The sequence below is a fragment of the Meles meles genome, chromosome 4 (assembly GCF_922984935.1).
Source record: "Meles meles chromosome 4, mMelMel3.1 paternal haplotype, whole genome shotgun sequence".
Taxonomy (NCBI): domain Eukaryota; kingdom Metazoa; phylum Chordata; class Mammalia; order Carnivora; family Mustelidae; genus Meles; species Meles meles.
This window is the reverse complement of record NC_060069.1, coordinates 116,083,930-116,101,980: the sequence shown is the minus strand read 5'-3', so window position 1 is coordinate 116,101,980 and position 18,051 is coordinate 116,083,930.

The window sequence follows — 18,051 nt, the reverse complement described above, 5'->3', positions numbered from 1 at the left end:
CCTTTTGCCCCAGTGGAAACCGGCTTGCACTCTAGCCCGGACTGCTGTTCTTTTGGTCTCCCTTGCCTCCTGACAGCTGTAAACTCACCACTTGTCCATTTCTCTTACAAGGTAAGATTCTGGGATTATGCTATGTGAGCTCTGGGACCGCTCGGCCCATTCTCAACTCAGTTACAAGCAAAGGTGTACTTTTTTACAAAAGTCAGAATAGATGAGGTCGTACAAATACCTCATTTCATCCTCGTGGTTGCCCAGTGAGGAACACTGTATTATTATCCTCACGTCACAGGTGAAGCGAGTGACACATATGCCGTGTGTCGAAGTCATCTGGCTGACCCCCAGGCCTGATTCCACACTGAGGCTTCCAAAACACGTCTTCCTATCAGGTGTGTGCCTGTTAAAAACAGATTTCCAGGCAGCCAACTCAGAGACCCTGACTGGGCAAATGCGGAATGGAGTCCCAGTCTGTTTCCGAGAGATGGCTCTCTGGTGAAGGCAGGACACAAACCTTCATGTGCTTCTCTACATCTTAATGTATCCTGCTTGGCATAGCCCTTGCACATTTCTCAGCTCTGATTAATCATTCCTTCCTCTGGGTTCTCAGAGCACTCTTCTCATTGCTAGTACAGCAGGAAACACACACATTGTGTTAAAATTAGCTGATGTTGTGTCTGTCTCCCTGTCTAGTTACTTGATTTCCAGAATCCTGTTTCTCTTTTGCTTCCTCTTCTTGGATTGTTTCTTCCATTGATCTTTCCATAGCTTGGTTCTCCTTACTCAGAAGCACAGGTAGGCATCCACTTAAAAGTTCCCTCCTCAGAGAAACCTTTTCTGATGACCTTAAGAATCATTTAAGAAGACCATAACTCATTCACTGTCGCATTACCCAATTTCATCACCTAGCATGAAGCATAGAGCTTCCCGCAGAAGGTGCTCAGTTAGAACCTGATTATCCAAAAGCAGATTAAGCACATTTTTAGGGCACTGGTAAAAGAGGTTGCAAACATATTTTTTAAAGATGTGGACATATAGTTATATTTTTAGACTCTAGAAATCATGTGAAAATAAAATTAGAATCTTGCTGGCCTCCATTCCACTTACATTATGTCCTAGTATTATTTTTATATAGAATTATATATATGTATATACACATAAAGATTTTATTTATTTTAGAGAGGGAAGGGGAGAGTGCAAGCAGGGGGAGGGGCAGAGAGAGAGAGAGAGAGACTCTCAAGCAGAAGCGGCACTGAGCACAGAGCCAGAGGCAGGGCTCCGTCTCACAACCCTGAGATCATGACCTAAACTGAACTCAAACACGTGGTTGCTTAATTGACTGAACCACCCATGTGCCCTGTGTAGAACTATATGTTGAGAATGGACTTCATAACATTTGGGAGCCCTGAGTCTCTCAAGCTTTTAATCTGGCATTAGTATATGTCTGTTAACATCTTTGTGGTCTAAAAACATTTTGAAAATAAATTGGGCAGGTGGTATTACCTAGTCCTATCTTGAAGTGGTTTAAAAACAAACCAAAAAACAGCACAAATAAAGAGGAGATAGCATCAGATTTCACAGGTTAAGGGCTGAGTCCCAAGACTGCCCCCCCATCCCCACTTTAGGTGCCAATCCCAAATCCAGTTTTGTCACCTGTGCTGACCTACCAGCTACAGACTGAAGGGTGCAAAGACCCCTCCTTTGACTTAATGAATTAGCTAGAGCAACTCTGAGAACTCAGAGGAACATTTTACTTACCAGATTGGCAACTTATTATAAAAGGATATAGTTCAGGAGCAAACAGATGAAAGAGGTGCATAGAAGGGAGCCTCTAAATCCAAGAGCACCCCTCTGCCCAAATCTCTACCGTATTCATCAACCCAGAAGCTCTCTCCCACCCCCATCCTTTAGGGATTTGTGGACGCTTCTGCACAGGATTGACTCAATCTTGGTCATTAGTGACTGGACTCAGTCATTGGTCATTAGTGACTGAACTCAATCTCCAGCCCCTCTCCCCTCCACAGGGGTCCCTGTGTAGGTCTGAAAATTCCAACCCTCTAATCACACAGTTGGTTCCCCTGGCAACCGGCCCCCTCCTTAGGTTCAGTCCTCAAGTTATCTCATTAATATAACAAAAGACACGTTTATCACTCTCAACACTTAGGAAATTCCAAGGATTTTCAGGAGCTCTGTTCCAGAAATGGGGCTCAGCCCTGATAGATACCAGTATTCCCACTTTTCAAAAGTTTGAATTAGGGCACTTCACTTTTATGAAGGAGTTGTGTACCTCCATACCTGTTTTCTCTAACTGAACACAATCTAAAGAGGATTTTCATTTAGTGGCAAGAGGGTTCGGTGCTCTTTGTGCATGAAGCCCTTACAGAGGCAGCACAAACAAAGCAGTGAGAGGGGCGCCTCCGAGCTCCTTCCTGGGGAATCGCTCTCAGCATCTCAGCCTCAGTCTGCCAAAGCTTTGAACTTGTGTCTGTTAGCATCTGTGCTTTGTGTCTATTTATTTTGTGCACCTGCTAGCAAGATGTGTCCTAAGGAACTGGAAAAGTCTAAGAGAGGTTATTTTGGGGGTTTGGGAATGGTCAAAAAATATTTTCACGTAAATTTCAGTTTACAAAAGCTTTCACAGGAGTGCTGTACTTTCAGAGCGTGGGGGAAACCTGTGTCTCTTATTATAAATTACAATATTATACCGGTCAAGGGGGGCCCAAATGCCAGAGCATCGACAAATAGTAGAAAATAAGAAAATATGGATTATGCGCTTTATTTTTTTTTTAAGATTTTATTTATTTTTCAGAGAGAGAGAGAGAGCACAAGCAGGGGGAGGAATAGGCAGAGGGAGAAGCAGGCTCCCCGCTGAGCAAGAAGCCCACCTAGGCTTGGGATCAGGACATGAGCCAAAGGCAGAAGCTTAACTGACTGAGCCACCCAGGCATCCCTGGGCTATGTACTGTAGACCTGTAAACACCATAAAAGTGATTGAAACATAGCAGCAGACTTGTGGAAACCATTGCTTTCTAACTAGAAAAGGGTCTGCGAGAAGTGGAAACACTTGGTCTTTTCAGACGTTGTAATTAAAGGTTGCCTGGACTGACATCGTTCCCTAGACTCGGACATGACAGACCAGATTTTCTTGCTCTGTCCAGTTTTTAAAGAAAGGATTCTTACAAATGTGTTGTCCTTTATCAATAGTCTCAACAAACTTTGGCAAAGATGTGCCTCAGAATGAAACAAACTTTTTTTTCCCACTTGTAAATGCCGACAGGGGTCCTGTAAAATCTGTAAAGAGGAGCCACGTGAGAAGAGAAAAGCATGTCACTGTTATCTCCAAGGAGCTGTCCCTTTCCAGAACCTAAACTGGGCCAGCAAACTGTTTCAACTCATTCTGATTCAAAATAAGGATCAGATGGAGGGGGTAGAAGAGGAAATGAAGTGAGAAGCCCAAGAAGATTGTAAGGGGATTGGGGGTAAATGGTCCAAAAAGAACATTTAGCAAAAATCAGGGACAGTTCTCTCTTCCACACAAGGGAAGAACAGTTACTAAATCATCTTTTCCAGCAGCCTCCATAATTTGTTGTTGCTGTTAACATAGTTCCCTATATCTTGGTTTAATTTTTGCAATAACAGAAGAATCTGTTTATGAATATATAGTGAGTTCAGTGCAGTGCTTATACATTTTGATATCATAAAATTATAGATATTTTAGAAATTAGGAATTAAAAATATTTGCCAAGGCAGAAATTAATTCTGGGAGAGATTTAGTTAATGCAGGCAACCTATTCCATTTCTAGACACCCTGTAGTGTTCACTATAATTGGCTGGAAGGTACATATAGCACTTTAATGATAGGACTTGATCCAAGAGATAAAATTGAGGATAAACAGATAATAGAAATGAACACAAAATGTGTCTAACAGAATCTCCTACCAGAAAATCAGGTGAGTAATCTGCACTCAAAATTCATTCTCAAAGTCAACATTTTGATTAGACCAATAGAGAGTCTGTGGTTATTTCTGCCCACAGTCTGCATTGTCAAGGGGTCTGTGCTGCTAGGTTTTGTTTTTGTTTTTTTAAATTTTATTATTTGACACAGAGAGAGGGGTCATAAGTAGGCAGAGAGGCAGGCAGAGAGAGAGGAAGAAGCAGGCTCCCCACTGAGCAGGCAGCCCGATATGGGGCTCGATCCCAGGACCCTGAGATCATGACCTGAGCTGAAGGCAGAGGCTTAACCCACTGAGCCACCCAGGTGCCCATGTGCTGCTAGTTTTATAAGCAGGATGCTTCCTGGGCTGAAGAAGGGAAAATATGTGCTTTTTCCAACACTGAATATATTTGACTATATTACATATTAGTATAATAAATGACAAACTACATGATTATTCCAGGGTCGGATAATTTAGTAGTTCTTCCAGCCCATCAAGGATCCAGACCCTTTCTGTCTTCTCCCTCTGCCTTCCTCAGATGTTAGCTTTGTCCTCTCCCACTTCAAGATGGAGGCCACATCTCCAGGCATCACATCTTCATACAGAGATGTCTCACAGTTGGAACAGAGAATGAGAGCACTCGCTTTCCTCATGTATCTTTTGAAGAGATGACGCCTTTACCAAAGGCCTTCTTCTCCTCTCACTGGCAAGAATTGGGTTGCAAATTCCCACTCCTGACCTAAATAACAACAAAGGCAGTGGTTAACCACGCTTGGCTCAGACCAATCCTAGTTTACACCCCTAGGGCTGGGGAGAAGCCCAGCCTCCCTTAAAGTTTATGGCCCACTGATTCCTGAAAATACTTGGGTTTCTATTGACAAGGGTATAGAACAAAATGGATGTACTACAGACCACCCCATAAAGAAGACAGTATAGGGGCGCCTGGATGGTATAGGCAGTTAAGCGTCCAACTCTTGATCTCAGCTTAGATCATGATCTCAGTGCCATGAGATTGAGCCCAGGGCTGGGCTCCATGCTCAGTGGACCGTTTGCTTAAAATGCTCTGTCCCTCTCTCCCTCTGCCCCTCCCCCTGCTTTCTCTCTCTCAAATAAATAAATAAAAATCTTAAAACAAAACAAGACAATGTATTTTGACAGACAGTGGTGCACAGAGAAAAGATTATATCACCTTCAGGGGGAAAAAAGGAACTTATTATTCACAAGTTTTTTTTCAAGTATGGAGATGAATGTTTTTGCCATTTCCACTTGGGCTTGGATACTTTCTTCTGGATCGAAGTAAAGTAAGTTCAACTTCTTTTGCTGTGCAGACTGCCCAAGCATAATATCAAGATACAGTCCTCATGTGACTCCAGCTCACACCCCCAGGCTCCTCAGCCATCCCTCGTGGTTTCCAGTCCTTCACTGTGTCTTCTCACTGTGTGCCCCTCATTTCTCCCCAGCTAACTACAAGAAACTGAACTTTTAAGACCCGGCTCTGGAAAACCTTTCCAAGGTCTCTGTGACCATGATATAGTCCATGTGTTCTAGTCACTGTCCTCTCAGTCTCCTCCTCAACATCAATATTTATGGAACTTGACACGCCAGCCAGCGTGCTGGTGGCCTTATCCAGAATCTCACTGAATCTTCGTAAGAGCCCCATGGGACAGTTCTAATTCTGCCTCAATTTCAGAAGGGACAAAATTGAGGCATGGAGAAATTAACTAACTTGCTTAGATCACACAGTGTCTAAATGATGAGGCCAGGGTTCAAAATCAGATGATGAGTTCAGGGTCCTGGCTCATAAGCACGGTGCTCCACAGCCTCCTACAGTCTCATCTGTATCCGCAGACTGCTCCTTGCCCTGTGCCTGGCACATCGTGAACACAGGTATTTGCTGAGTGAATGAGTGATCCGTAGTCATCTTCTACATAACGCCATTTACTAATTTCTTCCTGAGACTGTAACGCCCCACATTGAAAACACGACTGCAAGTGTTTTTTGACCAGAAAAAATAAATGACATATGTGGGAAGTCAAATAATCCGCCCCCCCCCCGAAAAAATGTATATATACGAAAGCCCTGAAATTATGATTATGCCACATTGAATAGCAAGAGAAACTTTACAGACATGATTAAATTAAGGATTTTGAGATGGGGAGACTATCCAGGCAGACCCAAGGTCCCAAGGTCCCTAAAAGAGGAAGACGTGGGGGTCATAGGCAGAAAGGGCATGTGTTGAGAGAAGCAGGCATTGCAGTTGGAGAAATCTGAAGATGCTACCCTGTAGGCCTTGAAAATGGGGGAAGGGACATCCATAAGCCAGGGAACACAAGTGGCCTCCAGAATCTGGAAAAGGCAAGGAAATGGACCTCCCCTCCAGCCTCCAGAAGGAACCCAGCCTTGCTGACAAATTGGTTTCAGACTTCTGGCCTCCAGAACTGTAGGAAAACTAATTTGTATTTTGTCAAGCCAATAAAGTATACTTTACCGTAACAAACTTCAGCAGTGGGGGGCGTGGGCAAAACAATTGAGCACAGATAATTTTCTTGATGTGGTTATTTTGTTTCTACTGACAACTCAGTCTATCGGTGTAGTCCTTTTGATAGTAGGCACACTGGATTTTCAGACTGCAAGTAGATTAAAACATGGATTCTCTCCATTTTCATGTTCTTCTTTAAAGCATCTGGATGCCTGTCCTCTCCTGTCACCAGCTCCTCTGGATTGTCACCACCCTTCTAGTGCCTGCTGCTGCTGCTGCTCCCTTAGAGGTTTGTCTCCCAGAAGGCTCATTCCCAGGAAATGAACACAGTACCCCCGTCCTTGGGGCTGCCTTCTAATCACAAAGTCCAACATTAGCTACTTATTTGGACATAGTCAATTTTTTTTTAATTCTAAATTTCTAAAACCTCGATGGGAGAGGAAGAGTTATTTCCAATCAAATCATAAAAGTATCCCAACTTCAGAGTATTTCAAATCTAGAAAATGAGTGATAGAAGGAAGTTTCTAACTTCAAGATAATCATTGCTTTTAGGATATGAAATATTTATTATTTTCCTTAGTTTTGCCTACCTACTTAAATTTGCATTTTATAAATCATATATGCCATGTTCTTCCTCCTATGAAACAGAGTTATTATCTGCCTCACAGTCCTTTAATAGTGAGTTTTACTTGGGAAGTTGGTATATTTAATTCCCTAAATCATGCTTCTTAAAGGGCGTGGTCCCTGGATTGGCAGTATCAGTGACTTCTGGGAGCCTGTTAGAAATCAAAGTTCTTGAGCCACATGCTAGTTCTACGGAATCAGAAACCCTGGGACGATGCCCCATAATGTGCATTAGGGCTTGGAGCTATATCAGGGTAATCAGGGTCAGAGTGTCAGACATCTAAAGACCTTTTCAGAAAAGTCACTTACATCTCAGTGTTGGGTAGAAATTTTCTTCTGGCAAATTCTGAGTATATGTTTACTCCATTTTAAGCTAAGGTAACCCTAAGAAAGGAAAATCCCTAAGGGAAAAAAATAAGCGAGGAAGATTATTTTCTGCGTAGAGGAAATCACAAATCACCTTCAAGATGGTCCCATTAGTTGTCTCTAGTTTCCACCGCTAAGTTACAATACCATAAGAAATAGTATCTGTTCACAAATCTGCTAGTCTGCAAGCATCATTACTGCAGCCAGTCTGTCAGCTCCCCGCTGTTTTCTTTGAACCTCACCAATGCAAGATACAAACATAATCTCAGTAAGCATCTGTAGTCTGAATGCCTATCTCCCTCGTATCACTTCTGAAGGCCAGAACTCTGATATCTAGAATTCTGCATGTCGAACCCTCTAAGGCTAGTGTGTTGGGCGTTTGGTGGGTTCTCAATAAACTCTAAATGAATTAGTTAACCTTAAAGTAGGATGTACTGATCAAGTTCCAATTCCACTACCAACATGATCATAACGTTTTGCTGGAAATAAGTAGACATGGGTTGGTGATAAAGGAATTTCTGTGGTACTATGATTTTGCAAAATATTTGACATTAGAGCATTTAGATTGTGCAAGCTATTTCTGTAGAGATGAAGTAAAGCCAGGTAGCAAAAAAAAATGCAAAGTTATTTCAAATTAACCTGAATTTTGATCAGGATCCATTTTATTACGTCTGAACCAAAACACAGTTTATTTATTTTTTTTAAAGATTTTATTTATTTATTTGACAGAGAGAGATCACAAGTAGACAGAGAGGCAGGCAGAGAGAGAGAGAGAGGGAAGCAGGCTCACTGCTGAGCAGAGAGCCCGATGCGGGACTCGATCCCAGGACCCTGAAATCATGACCTGAGCCGAAGGCAGCGGCTTAACCCACTGAGCCACCCAGGCGCCCCAAAACACAGTTTATAATGATGACAAATAATATTAATTATTTACACAATAAAATATTAAGTAAGACTGATAACTGTATGCTTCCAAGAGCAATATGGTGGTGATTTTATAATAAACCTGTCACCTGCAAGTTTGCCATGTAATTTTTTTTCCAGGCATATTTCTCATGAACTAAATGACATTCATGTCCAAGCTTTTATATTCATGGTTGATTTCATGAAAGGATCCCAGCCCTTGGTTTTCTAATGGGATATGCAGAGAATCAAATACAAAGCAATTTTGTTTCTTATTGTAACTGGGTTAGGGAGATGGAGAAAAAGTAAATTAGAATACTGAAGGAAAGAGTCTTTCCCCCACAAAAGCAAGCTCATTAAAATTTGTTTAACCATTAACCAAAGTTAAACACTTGTTGTCTTGAATATGCTAGTAGGTATTGTGTGTGACTTTAGGTGGGGTTATAATTCTTCTTGCTTGTCTAGGAATCCTTTGTTCTTTAACTTCAGACTAGTATCTCCCAAAAGAACACAGTTCCGGAAAGGCCACTAAATTCCAAAAGCAAGTATTTACTCCATCGTGAAATAGTATTTGTAAAGAGAGGAACTAGAAAGGCCCACCAAATGCTGCATCAGACTCTGTACTTGTTAGGCCACTCCTGGATGGGTTTTTATTTTTAAGGACATAAGAGCATAGTTTCAACTAACGAAAAATAGAGATGTTAACGTAATGGAAAAGTTCAGTTTGAAAATTTAAAAAAAAAGACATAAATAGATCACTACTTTATCAACATCCAGAAACTTGGGAATTAAGTTCTATCTGTTCCCTCTCTCTCTCTCTTTTTTTCCCCCATCTGTGTCAGAGTTAATGAGAGATTTCTAAGCAAAAGCATTAGATCCCTTTCCCTCTGCTAATGGAAGGTATGTGCCTGGGCTCTGGACTCACTCAGACCTAGGTATGAATCTGGTTTTATTTCTGTTTTGGTTGTCTTCATATTGTCTCAGTAATATTGAACTCCCAGGTTTGTTACAATGAAATGGGATAATGAACACAAAGCCCCTCCTTAGAGCTCCACAGATGTTACTGTTTCACCAGGCCTCTCACATCTGCCTAGGCCTTCATTCGTTTGGGGGCTGCCACACTCTGCCTTGTGTTGTTAGAGAACCTTTAGTAAGACTTTGTCTTACTTTACTTACTTACATCCTCTCACAGACCCCCATGGAATCCCCTGAAACCTCTTACATCCCGCGCCCCCCCCCCCCCGCCCCGCCCCAATCCCTGCTGTAAATATCCCTCCTCCACCCCAAGAAGATAACCAAGCTTTGGGGTTCTGTTGGCTCAATGACTTTTCTGTTACAGGTTTAGAAATTAACAGATCTTAGAAGACATCTCAGCTTGGGCTGTTTTTGTTTTTCAGAAGACGGACAGAGAGGGTGGAGTCCAATGTGTCTTTCATTCTAGCGGGGTAAAGGGTCAGGGAGGCAGGCTCCTTCCTGCCTCCCTGGGGTAGCAGAGAGGCAGTGAGAAAAAGAGGCAAGCATTTCAACTGAAATCAAGATGAAGAACTCAACAAGAGACATTTGAAGATTCTTGCGGAACTAAGCTCCAGGAATGCAAAAATGGTTGCCTGTTTTCCCCACTGGCAAACTATTCCTAGCACCTACAGCAGATGCTAGGCAGATAACAAGCAAGTTATATATTTAATGACTGAATGTGGACTGTGTTAAGGACATGAAGGATGAAGTTCAGGTAAGATGGAGAAAAAGTAGGAGATCAAGAGGGTGCCTGGGTGGCTCAGTCATTAGGCAGCTACCTTTGGCTCAGGTTATGATCTTGGGGTCCTGGGATCAAGCCCCAAATCAGGCTTCCTTCTCTATGGGGAGCCTGCTTCTCCCTCTCCGACTACCCCTGCTTGTGCTCCCTCTCTCTGTGTCTCTCTCTCTGTCAAATAAATAAATAAAATCTTAAAAAAAAAAAAAGAAAGTCAAGGAAAACTCTAAGATTTTAAAAGTGGGAAGGCAGAGGAAAAGCATTATCAGTAATAAAAAGGAGTAAGTGAAAAGAAAAAGCTGGTCAGAGTGGAAGATTAAAAATGTGGCTCTGGATTTGTTGACCCTGCTTTTTGTGAAATACTCTGCATGCAGCAGATGCTGACAACACTTTGAACTGAATGCTTAGTAAGCAGCGGGAGGTGCAAGACCCAGAATTAAAGTAGTCAGAGCTAGCAGTAGAGGACTCCCAAGTCCCTTCCTGGAAATGATGAGTGAACCCTTGAGAGATCCAGATCCAGAATAAGTGTGTTCCCCTGAACAGCAAGGCATGTGCACATTTTCTGAAGTCATGTACAAATGAATTTATGAATCGCCTCTGTTAAATAAAATTTAGGACCAACTTCCAAATACTTAGTATTGAAATTTTATGGGTTTCCAGCCTGTGGATTAACATTTTGTCTGAAAGATTCTCCATGCTGGGACTCTTAACTCTAAAGGGCCAGGAAGATTCAGTGGTTTTCAGCTTTTTAATCTATAGCCAGTAAAACTTTTTTTTTTCAGATTATGTACATTTTAATGTATTTTAGAGTTGACTTTTCTGACAGTTTGCTGTGTGTACTTAACAGTATGTGTTAATATACTATTTTATATACTTAATAATATACATATAAAAATTTATTACAAAAGTAGTCTTAACGATCCTACTGAATAGAGTATTTTTCTTTTCAGCATAACGGTATTTATTGTTTTTGCACCACACCCAGTGCTCCATGCAAAACGTGCCCTCCCTATTACCCACCACCTGGTTCCTCAACCTCCCACCCCCCCCCCGCCCCTTCAAAACCCTCAGGTTGTTTTTCAGAGTCCATAGTCTCTCATGGGTCATCTCCCCTTCCAATTTCCCTCAACTCCTTTCTCCTCTCCATCTCCCCATGTCCTCCATGTTATTTGTTATGCTCCACAAATAAGTGAAACCATATGATACTTGACTCTCTCTGCTTGACTTATTTCACTCAGCATAATCTCTTCCAGTCCCGTCCATGTTGCACAAAAGTTGGGTATTCATCCTTTCTGATGGAGGCATAATAATCCATCGTGTATATGGACCACATCTTCCTTATCCATTTGTCCGTTGAAGGGCATCTTGGTTCTTTCCACAGTTTGGCGATTGTGGCCATTGCTGCTATAAACATTGGGGTACAGATGTCTCTTCTTTTCACTACATCTGTATCTTTGGGATAAATGCCCAGTAGTGCAATTGTAGGGTCATAGGGAAGCTCTATTTTTAATTTCTTGCGGAATCTCCACACTGTTCTCCAAAGTGGCTGCACCAACTTGCATTCCCACCAACAGTGTAAGAGGGTTCCCCTTTCTCCACATCCTCTCCAACACATGTTATTTCCTGTCTTGCTAATTTTGGCCATTCTCACTGGTGTAAGGTGGTATCTCAATGTGGTTTTAATTTGAATCTCCCTGATGTATAGCCGGTAAAACTTTTACCAACTATACAAAATTTGGTGGATCCCAATCTACGATAGTTGACTTGGTTAAAATGCATGAATTTATCATGTGATAAGCACAGAGACTTACAGTTAAGTCCTGCCTACTCCCATCTCTCTTTAAGCAAAAACAAAATTAGGTGTGTTGGGTCCCCCCAATAATGGGTCTGTGATTAAAGGAGCGAGACTGATACAAAGTGAAAGTCAAGCAAAGCTTTATTTCTCACCAAGCATCAAGAATCAAACTGACTGTCAAAACAGACCGGTCGGGGCCACCCCTTACAGAGTGGACAACGACCCCTCCCAGCTTTCCAGACTAACTTTTATAGAGCAAAGGCCATGTGGTTAGGCCTGGCCACGCACGGGTGGCCAATGAAATTGTAACACACAGACAAAGCTGCACAGTATTGCTAGGTGACCAACTGAATTACAATTTACCCTAGTAGACATTTGAACCAGCCTATCACCTTGTTCGGAATTGGTGCCCAAAAGGCGCCCAAAGGGCGGGGCCCATACTCCTTGGTAGCTAGGAGACAGTATGTGCCCCCACTGATTGAATGTCTCCACCTGGCCTGACCCACCCTTGTACTTGGACTTTGTTACCTGGGACTGGTTTCTGGGACTTGTTTTTAATTAAGTTCCCTTTGGGGAGGGAGGACAAATCAATTTAAGTTTTACAACAAAATGGCAGTTCAACCGGGGTGGGGCTGCTCTGGCTGAATAGGCCCCTACAGGTGCTTCCCTTCAGTCCCTTAGGCAGATTCAGAAACCCTCGATTTTATGCAATAATACTAAATGATGATAAAGATTAAAGTTACTTATATTTACCATATAAAGATTAAAGTTACTTATATTTACCATATTTACCATGTTTGAAGCACTTCGGATAGCTAGCTGCTGGGTTAGTGTCTCGCCATGTGTCTAATATACTGGCAATAATTAACAGTCCTGTGCAGGATTTGGAAAAACTGCTGCCAATATGGCCCCGAAGTGCAGAAAAATAAATTTGGAAGCTTACCAGGAGATACAATTAAGTCATATTGTAAAAATTGTAAGACAAAAACTGATGACTAGTTTAGACCTCTAGGAAACAATTGTTGGTTTGAATCCTTCATTTTACCTTTACTTCAGATGTTGCTGGTGGTTCCTATATCTAGAGCTCTTTATTACTGATACTGATTCTCTTGTATTCATAATGTCTTATAGTGGAATAAGCTGTTTGGGGTGGGGAATCGAAATGAGTACTGAAGGACTTCCCAGGACTTGCAGGCTCCTGGGAAGCTGCTGAACATGCTTTCCTTGTGATAACACTGATGCCATTACAGTTAATGTTTCTGATATTGTAATTACCGTAAAAATGGGATCTATCCCCCAAAGCAAGTTCAGCGAGTGAAAGAGAGTATACTCAGGCATGAGAAATGATGACTAGGGTCATGAAGAAAGGTTTCAGTAATCTATAGTCTATGTATCCATGGAGAAGATATTCTGGTTTGGGGAACTGGTACAATGGGAACTAGAAATGACCACCATACCATGTCAGTTGACATCTTGATACCCACACACAAAAAGCTAATGAAGGTTTTACAGGATTCTCATTCAGTTAACCAAGATTGTAAGTTTTTATGAAATCTCACACTCTAGCATAATGGTCATTAATTTTCTCATATCCTTCATCTTTTGAATAGAAAGGCACAATATCACAGATGTGAAAAGAGAGCCTTGGAGTTCAGCCTGGGTCCAAATTCTAGGTTAGAGATTTAAAAGTTCTGGCCCTTGGACAAATTATATAGTTCTTCTGAGTCTTCATCATCTCAGCTCACAGGGTTGCTGTGTGTAGTAAACAATATAATCTATAAAATCACCTAGCATCTGGCAGGAGTATAATAAATACGAGCTCATATTTGAGCTTATCTAGTGGCTTCCATCTTGCCTTCTTTCTTCCCCTTTGCACTTGGTGTCTCTTGATCTTACCTTCAGGTACAATGGCAGAAGGTTGGGAGAATTCTTAGGTAACATGGGCAGTGGTTCCTAGTGAACTTTCCAGAAGCAACTTTGTGTCCCAGTGGTATCTCTCTACTTGATAAGTCACTCTCTTTTAATATCCTTTGGTGATGTGATAATCTCCTACCAGTTTGGGAATAGAGAAGTTCCTTTAATTCTGAGGTTGAGAATAACAGAAACCCAAAACATGGTCACAATCAAGGTTCTGATGGAAATGGTACATAATCACCCATTTATATCAAAGCTTTTGTCCTTACCTCGCAGAAAAACCACTGACCACTCCCCCAACTCCCCAAGAAGTAAAGCTCAATTTGTTATGTGTCTCTAAGCAACCACATGTAAAAATTCCTAAAACACAAAATGGTTGAAAAATTCTCCCTTTTTTCAGTTAAAAATAAATAGTGAAAAATCAAACATTCGGTATTGTATAATTTAGAAAGAAAAATCCTCCAGTGACAGCTAACATTCACAGCTTATGCGTATTCCTTCAGAAACCTTGCGCACTAATGTCAGCTGTATTATAACTATCGTTATTTCTAGTTCTTAAAAACATATTTAACAACATCAGAATCCTACTAGGCAACCTGTCTTGCAGTGTGATTCTTAAATTTAATAATATCTTGGACATTATTCCAAGTCATTAGATAGAAGACTAGGTCATGGTTTTAGAGACTCTACAGAATTCCATAGTATATGTGTACCCTGTAATTCCAATCTTTACTAAAGGCTATTTGAGTCATTCCAGTCATTGTAAGCAACATTTATAAGGCAATTCTTTTTCTTTTTAAAAATATTTAATTTATTTATTTGAGAGAGAGAGAGAGCAGGAACACAAGCAGGGGGAGTGGGACAGGGAGAAGCAGGCTTCCCGCCAAGCAGGCAGCCTGAGGTAGGGCTTGATCCCAGAACCCTGGGATCATGACCTGAGCTGAAGGTAGGCGCTTAAAGACTGAGCCACCCAGGTGCCCTCTCAGGCAATTCTTATGTACAACTTTATATAACTGTGCAAAGATACCTGTAACAGGAGTTTCTGTTGGTGGGATTTCTGTATTAGAGTATGTAAATTCAGTAAGTGCAGTCAAGACCCCTCAAATTTACTAGAATGTAAGCTACATGGGAGCAGGAATTACGTTTCCTTCACTGCTTAGATTAGTGAGTGGCACAAAGCAGACATACAGAAGGAATATAGGTTTTATTTTTCTCTTCAGAGAGCTGCTTGTCCGTGTAGTTTATCTATTTTTTCCATTAAATTCTTGTTTGTTTGTGTTTCCCCTAAGAGTTCTTGGTAAAGTAAGAAAATTAACCATTAGCCATGTGTTGCAAATACTTTTACCCAGCTTGTCTTTGTACGTCTGTGTATTTTGCCATTTGGGAAGGTCTATATTTTCATGAAATCAAATGTATTAACTTTTTTCTTCATTCCTCTTTTATGTTTAGTTTTCTTCCCAGCAAAATAAGAACAAGATTCATATAGGTTTTCTTCTTCAGTGTGGCCTTAAGGTTTTGTTTTGTGTTCACCTGATATTTCTATTTTGGTCTCTGTTGATTGGGCGGGGGGCGGGGGGGAATACATTATACAGAATGGAGAGTACACAGGTAGGGAACCACCAAGGTAGAGAGCTCAGATTTATGCCTCAACATGGACACATTTTTATCTGGGATTTTTTTTTTTAAAGATTTTATTTATTTGTCAGAGAGAGGGAGAGAGAGCGAGCTAGCACAGGCAGACAGAGTGGCAGGCAGAGGCAGAGGGAGAAGCAGGCTCCCTGCTCAGCAAGGAGCCAGATGTGGGACTCATCCCAGGATGCTGGGATCCTGACCTGAGCCGAAGGCAGCCGCTTAACCAACTGAGCCACCCAGGCGTCCCATTATCTGGGATTTTTAATCTCTTTCCCCAAACACATAAAAATAACTTTGTTGGCATCTTCTTTTAATTACAAAAGTTTTTCATGTACATTGTAAAAAGCTCAACTTATGTAAATATTTAGAATAAAAAGCAAAAATCTTCCTCCACTTTCTCTCTCTGCCTCTATAATTCCCCTCTCTAGAAGAAATCTGTCAAGCTCCCTATGGAGAAATATATACACACATATTAAGGGTCCTTTATTTTTTCCTGCTTGATATTAATGAATCATAATACCTATGACGTACCGTATGTACATTCAGCATATAATTTTCTGAATGTAGAATTTCCAAAGCCAGTGTAGTGCAGCTGCTACACATCACACATCAGTGAATTGAATGTGTATACACATTTATAATAGCATTGCAACGGCTGCGTTCATGGTTAGGATATGCCACAATCTAATTAGCCACTTTATTCCTGGGCACTATTTTCCTGCTTTTAAACATTAGAAGCAATGCCACTATGCCCACCCCATTCATGTTTTTGTATTTATATGTGATTATTTCTACAGATCAAATCCTAAAAGATGGATTTGCTGGTTTGAAGGTGACAAGCATTTATAGCAGATTGGAGTTGGGGAAGCCGCGAGAAGCCCCTTTATCATTCCCAGATCACTGTAATGACGCCACTTGCATCCTGCTTCAGGAGTGCTACTGAAAATAGCTTTGTTTGTTTTGTTTTGTTTTTGTTTCTTTGTTTAGAGTGTGAACTTTTGAACATGAAAAGATCAAGTAGAAAGTCATCTGAGTGTAGGCTGATGGATACTTTGCCCGGGATTTCCACTTTTCTGGATCCATCCTATAAAAACCTTCTCCTGAAATGAAACAGTGGAAGTTCATTCAGCTCGAATCCAGCTGTGATGAGAGACGAGGGGGTTAGCTAATACCTGTAATACTTTGACAGAATTATCAGTCACAGGACTGGAGCAGAAATTAGGAGAGCATCTCCACAGTTGGGGGAGGGTGGGACATCTCCCTCCTCCCCTCCCCTGGGAGTGCTCCCATCAGCTAGGACAGTGTTTCCGGCTTCCAATACTTCTCATGATTGCGGAAATTCTCTGAGCAAGCTGCTCCAGGATGCAGAGGTTTGCAGACTGCCCGCATCCAGCCGCAGGAGGTGCCCTACCATCTGGTGTTTGTTCAGGGACCTGCCGGGTAACCAGAAGGGCTGCCTGCCCTCTTCTGGACCAGGTAACCAGGAGTCAGCTAAGAGATCCTCTGTCTTTTCCCATCCCTTCCTCTTTCCCACCTCTTTCCCACTCCTCTTTCCTCTTTTGCTTGGCTTGAGGCCAAACTGTCTTGTAAGGAGGAAGGGTAAGGAAATTTAATTCGGGCTTTGAAATTCAAACTCATAATAACATTGTAAATTTGATAGCAATCACCAAATTGCCCTCTACAGAGGAAGTTCAACTTCATACTTCCTTGAATAGTTTCCTTGACACCTTGATGAAACACATTAAGCTCATTAACCTTAGTTTTTGCCAGTCTGATTTCTCATTATTATCTACGTTTTCTTAAACAATGTTAGTACAAAAAGACACGAAAATCAATTCACCTGTCTGTGGACCATTTGTATTTCTTCCATAAATTGCTTGTTTATGACCCATGTCCTATTTTTAAATGAGGAACTTTGACATGTTCTGTATATTAACGCTTTTAACAATACACTGAGGTGGTCTGAATTATGGCTTCCAGCATACAGATATTTTATATGTTCCTGTGCTTAGAACACACTGAACCCCAGGTCCATCCTTCCACCTCCCCTCATCCTCCAGTTTGTGGAAGGAGAGCAAATATAGTTCCTGAGACTGGGCTGCTAAGAGCTCTGAAATCTTGACAGGACTAGTACAATAAGGAGATGCTACTGTTGACAAAATTTGCAAAGAAGCTTCCAGAGAGACCTGCACTACTTTTTAGAGCTCCAGCAGTATTCGGGAAATCAACACAATGATTATTTTCATATGCAAACACAGGGCTAAGGCCCTGCTCCGCTTTGGAGAAGTTAAGGGCGTTGCTTAACAGAATAAGCTGCCTTCTGTGAAAGAAAACAGTTTTCCCACACTGTAGGCACAGGCAGAGCTCTAAGTGAGGAGAGACACTGCCTCCACCCTGTGGCTTACTCTTTTTGAGCTGCACCTGTTCTTTAAATAATTGCTTACAGTAGATAAAACCCCAAGACACAGGGAAGACCAGGCTGGCAGGATCTTCCCCTAGAGGTGGAGGAACAGTGGGGTGCAAAGATGATGACCTGGTCAAACTCAGTCTTGGGCCAGATACTATTTAAAACGGGAGAACCTTAGCCTTGAGAAATGTTAGAAAAAAGGAAATTTCTTTTTGTTATTAACTTAGAAGGGGATATTGTGAGAAAGTGGCC